The following is a 6,000-nucleotide window of genomic DNA, read 5'->3' on the forward strand; positions in this document are numbered from 1 at the left end:
CTGCTCAGCAAAATAACCATTTTCTAGTAGGACTCCACCTCCCAGAGCCAAGGTCTGAAAAGTCGCCCTAGGAAGACAGATGCTGACGTTTATTCTGCGAATCTGTATTTATTGATATGAAATTATATATATCTAATATTTTATAAAGGAAGAAAGCCTGTTTATAAAGTAGTTTGCTGAGAGTGACCTCATTTCGTGAAACAAACTTTCCTTGAAACAAATGTAGAAGTTTATCTACCAAATAATGGTATTATTACCAAATAGTATTTTTATCAAACAGTAATTATCAATGCTATTCAATTGTTAAAAATGTACTTTATTGAGTGCATGGGTGGTTCAGTGGTAGAATGCTCACCTTCCATGCGGGAGATGTGGGTTCAATTCCCGGACCACGCATCTCCCCCCCAAAATGTACTTTCTTGTGTTTTTGTGATAGCGTATACTACTTTAAAAATAATGATAAAAGTAAACCGCAAAAGAGCATTCTGAGAGGTCTGTGCTGAAGAAGGCAGCAATGAGCCATGAGCCCAGGGCTTTTTTTGTGCCTGTGGTCTAGAGGTAGCACCTTTTTTGTCCAATAAATAGCTTGGGCCCCTGAAAATATTCCTGACCATAGCAACACGTCTGAGTTGTACTTAACCAGTTTAAAAAAAAAAAATCCTAAAGACAGTCTGTTAAGCCATAAATCAGTCCTATCTTTTTATTTCTGATTGTATGGTTATGCTACCCCTCCCTCTTGGATTCAGATTGTTTTTACGTCCAATACCAAGTTTTACCTTCTTCACATATGAGTGAAGCCACAGAGGGCAATCTTATTGTATCACCACTTCCTTGGTCTGCGGGTCCCTCCTTCAGCTGGTTGGCATCACTGGTTAAGGAAGCACAAGCGTCCAGAGCCTAGCATTTGTCATCCATTCATCCACAAAGTTGACCTGGCTAGCGTAGCTCTCCTAAAGCATTGGGCTTTGTTGAATAAGGCATATTCAGAGGCATGTGCTTTCTGTTCAAAATTAGAAAAATAAATCCATGAACTTAAGACAAAAATTTGTCTGCCTAAGCTAATATGTTCAAAACTCCAACTACATGGACCAGTTTAAAAATAAGCAATCGACAATTAACCTCTCCAGAGAACATAAACAATTAATTTGAGTAAAAAAAAAAAAAAATTAATACTGCTTTATCTTTAACTACGGGGACCACAGACAAACCAAAAGAGGCAGCACACAGCTGCCTTCCTGGTGGTCATTAAGGTCCTGCTGATTTCTGGAAACAAGTATTTATTTTCTTGATAGCTCTACAACATACGCACCCATTGTGAAGGGGAGAAAATTAAAACAGCTTTCGCCTTCAATTAGAAAGCCTGAAATACTACTAATTTCCCACAAGGAGGCGCTGTTATCAAGGATGATTTTCAAAGAGGGAAAAGACACCATTTTTAAAAGCAGCATATTGTGGTGCATTAAACTTACATAATCCTTAAAGATTTAAAATTCGCATTGATTGCAATTTGGCTCCCATAATTATAGAAAAGAGTAACGCGTTCATCCTAGTGCTATGCAAAGCTAAGGCAAACATATCATATATCAAATCCATGATCTAAAGTATACAGTACAATACAGATGTTCTTTTTTTAGGGGAGGGAAGGTGGAAGATTGGTAATTATAACAAAAAGGAAATTTTCTTATGCCTCAATTATTCCATTTAGCCCAAGAGTTTACACATAAGTTCAATTTTGGCTTTCTAGGTCAAAAAAGAAAGAAGATTAAACTTTGGTTAAAATTCTTTACCTTTATAAGGCAAAAATTATTACCTCTTTAATAGTTCTTTACCTAACCAATAACACATACAGCCATGGCATTATCTTAATATCGCTTTTAAAAATTAAAGCAGTGGATATTTTTTAGTGGTTGATATATTAAAGTATTGGCAATAGCATTTCTAAATGGCCATGATTTTTTTTACTTATTTTTTTCATTTCACAATTTTTTTATTCATTCATTCAATTGTTTTAAAATTTGAACACAGCAAAAATTCACTCTTTTTTTTTTTACCCAATAAGCATTTTTTTGCTTTAGTCTCACATGTAAGTTAAAATTTTAAAATATTAGTTACCATCTATTTTCAACACCATGCAGTATTGACATTCCTTTGTTCTTCCTTGTGCAAAAATATTTTTAAATTTGTACATTTAGTCACTATCGTTATACGCTCTAGGCATTCCTAGATTATGCCATCTCAGTCTCTATCGTCTTTCTCTCACTTTTTTTGGTATTCAGTTTTATGACATATACATAAAGCCTTGTATCCACCACCACAATCAGACTTCAGAAAATTCCAGTGTTTAAAGAAATACCTCTGGCCATCCCTCCTTTGTCAGCCCTTCCCCTCAACCCTGGCAGCCACTGATTGCCCCTTCAGTTCTGCTTTTTCCAAAAATGCCATGTACATGGAATCTTATGGTATGTAGCTTTCTCTTTTTAATGGTCTTTCCTGCCATTTATTTGTGTTTTCTTTCAGTCATTTGGTAAAGATATACGTTCCTGATAACAGTTTTATTAAGTCTATTCCTAAGCATGTTATAAATTTGTTGCTTTTGTGAGTAAAATCTTTTTTAATGTTATTTTTTCAAATAATTTCAGATTTACAGAAAAGTAGAGAAGATAGTACAGAGAGATCACATAGACCCCACACTAAGTTTACCTTATTATCAACATCTTAGATTAGTGTAGTACATTTTTATAGTTAATGTACTAATTATTATTAACCAAAGTCCGTTGTTGCTTGAGATTTCCTGAGTTTTTAACCTGGTGTCTTTTTTTTTTCCTGTTCCAGATTACATTTAGTTGTCATGTCTCCCTAAGCTCTTGTTGGCTATAACAATTTCTCGCTTATCTATTTTTGATGACCTTAACCGTTTTGAGGATTACTGGTCAGGCATTTCATAAAATGACGCATCTGGGAATGTGATGTTTTTCTCCTGATTAGGCCGGGGTTCTGGGTTTGGGGAGAAAGACCAGAGGTAAGTGCCTTTCTTGTCACATCCTGTCGGGGGTACAGAGGATCAGCATGATTTATGATGTTGGCATTGACCTTGATCGCCTGGCTGAGGTCGTGCTTGCCAGGCTTCTCCACCGGGAAGCTACTTTCCTCCACTTCCCACGCTGTGCCTTTTAGAAGGAAGGCATCATGTGCAGCCCACGCTTCCGGAGCGGGGGTTATGCTCCCTCTCCACGTGGCCTTTTGAATCTGACTTTCTTCATTTGCATAAGACACTTGGGATTCATCCATGTTGTTGCATGCAGCTGTAATTTCTCTCTTAATTGCTGAGTAGGATTGCACTGAATGGATGTACCACAGTTTTTTATTCATTCACTGGTTGAAGGACATTTGGGCAGTTTCTGGCTTTTGATGATTATAAATATTATATAATCATCATGACTAAGCAACCAGCTCCTAAATGTCTGATGACTTTTCATAAAGGTCAAGACCACCCAGCTGATCCTCAGAATGGACAAGACCCAGTGACCGTCTCTCCAGGGAAGCCGTATTTACATGAGTGTGCAGGTTTTTGTGAGAATTTAAGTTTTCATTTCCCTTGGGTAAACACGTAGGAGTAGCATTGCTGGTTCCAATGGTAAGCGCATGTTTAATTTTCTGAGTAACGCCAAACTGTTTTCCAAAGGGCATACCATTTTGCATTCCCTCCAGTTGCTCTCCATCCTCTAACACTTGGGATTGCCAGAGGGTTTGGGAGTTTTGTTAGCTTATTTATTTGTTTAACCATTGAAATAGGAGCCTGGTGGGCTCTCATGGTGGCTTTAACTCACATTTCTCTAACAGCTACTGACGTAGAACATCTTTTCACATGCTTATTTGCCACTCATAAGTGTTCTTTGGTAAAATTTTCAAAACATTGAAATTAAGTCTCAGACATCAAAAACTTTGCTCCCAAATACTTCAGCATCTGTCACCTGATTGTTCAGTTCGAAGAACAGCTCAGCTCTCTGCTCACACCTGAAGACCTCACATTAGGAAGAAGCCTCCTTCTCTTCCTCTCTCCTACCTTGAAGATAGAGCCTCCCTCCTCGCCTTTCCTCTCCAATGCACTCGTCTCCTAAATGGCCACAATTTTTATTTGAAGACAGGAAATAATAGGCTAAATGTACACATAATTTATTATAAGTAGATTCTCTTTCAAAGTACATTAAAACTTGCTTTTCTTTTACCTCCTCAATTCTCTGAAAAAAATTAGAATAAATAAAATTTTTGAGCTATCGATGTTTAATGTACTTTAATGTTTAAATAGCTATTTTCATAATATATGGTGTATGGCTAGAACACGTCAGGACAACTGAGAAATAAAGCACATTTCTTTATTGAAATTAGAATAAGAAAATAGAATTAAGTTTGTCATTTGGGAGTTTTAGTCTCCTGATTTTTTTTTCTTCTGTAAAATAAATACCGGCATTATATTCTTTGCTTATATTATTTCATTTGCTTTATATTTATGGCTATAAATATTTATCGCTAGTTATTCTCATTCCACAAATAAAGAAAACTGAGACTCAAAGAGGTGAAGTAATTTGTGCAAGATCACATAGGAAAACAGCCCGGCTGGGATTGGAACCCAGAGTAGAAGTGGATGGGGAGAGGGGTGGGCGGGCCAGGAAATTTGGGGGTCTGGGAGGGAAGAGGAGGCGGGTGAAATGAAACGAAAGTAGCCTCTTCTGGGAGCTCATAGAAAGAATGCTCTAGAACCATTAACCTCCCTTCCCACATTCTCACCAGCACTTCTGCTGCTCGGGCCTCTCTTTTTTATTTTTTCAGTCAGGTTGAATTTAAGGATCAATAGCATGCTTGAAATGTAAGAGCAGAGTTATGTATTTTTAAATGATTACTGCATGATTAAGCAACCAGCTCCTAAATGTCTGATGACTTTTCATAAAGGTCAAGACCACCCAGCTGATCCTCAGAATGGACAAGACCCAGTGGCCGTCTCTCCCGGGAAGCCTAAGGCTCGTGAACTCTCTGAGACTCACCAATTTCCCTTTTAGAGCTGGAGGAAACCCGTTTCCTCAGGGATGTTCAGGTTGCCCGAAAACTCCACCCTCTTCCCCTCTGCCAGCACACCACACCCTGAAAATCTGCTCTCCTGCTCCCCTTCCTGCTGGGGAATAGTCCCTTTCTTCCCCAGAGGAAAGACAGCAGATTACATTAAAGCTTGCTTCGATAGCCCTTAGCTTGTATACAGATCCACTTCTTTAGAAAAAAGAGACAGCGCTCCTAGTTGTGTCTTTGAAAATAGGAAGTTGATTTTTATTAGGACTAACACAAATAGATGATCCATCAGAAACACTGTCTGGGAGCTGGAAACAGTGTAACTCTCTTTAGAAACGGTGCACAAGGCAAGAACAGGATGGGATATTGTTTCGGTTTTGGATTTCTTTGCTTTCACGCAGCTTTGCTCTCACATTCTACACATTAAACAAGGTCATGTTAATTCAGGATTTAATGAATTTGGAAAAAGTGTAAAACAGCTTGAGAGGAAGGGAAATATGATTGAGTGTAAGCGTCCCACTCTCTTTTTATTACTGAACCTTCACAAATGAGTGGCTCCAAAACTTCCTGTGACCTGCTTTGAAAGGAAGAGGAAGGAAGGGAAAGGAAGGGAGGGAGAAACTAGGGGAGATGAAAGAGAAAGAAAGAGAGGAAAAGGAGAAGAGGGGGCTGGTGAGGGAAGGAAGGGGATAAAGACAATAATAAGGGAAAAAGAAGAAAAAGAGGTCGGCTGCAATTGTGGCATATCATATGAGCAATTTCTACCCATAAACCCAAGTAAATGGAAATGAGCCATGCTGGACCATTACAATATACCACTGTCTCAAAAAAAATTTCCAATTTAACTCTGTTCTCCCATTTGCTCTGTTAATTAGTGTAGTTTTTTGTGTCACCGCACATCTACATGTTTTAGGAGAGATGATGAAGACATTTGATTCATTC

Source organism: Tamandua tetradactyla, chromosome 12, assembly GCF_023851605.1.
Source record: "Tamandua tetradactyla isolate mTamTet1 chromosome 12, mTamTet1.pri, whole genome shotgun sequence".
Classification (NCBI taxonomy): domain Eukaryota; kingdom Metazoa; phylum Chordata; class Mammalia; order Pilosa; family Myrmecophagidae; genus Tamandua; species Tamandua tetradactyla.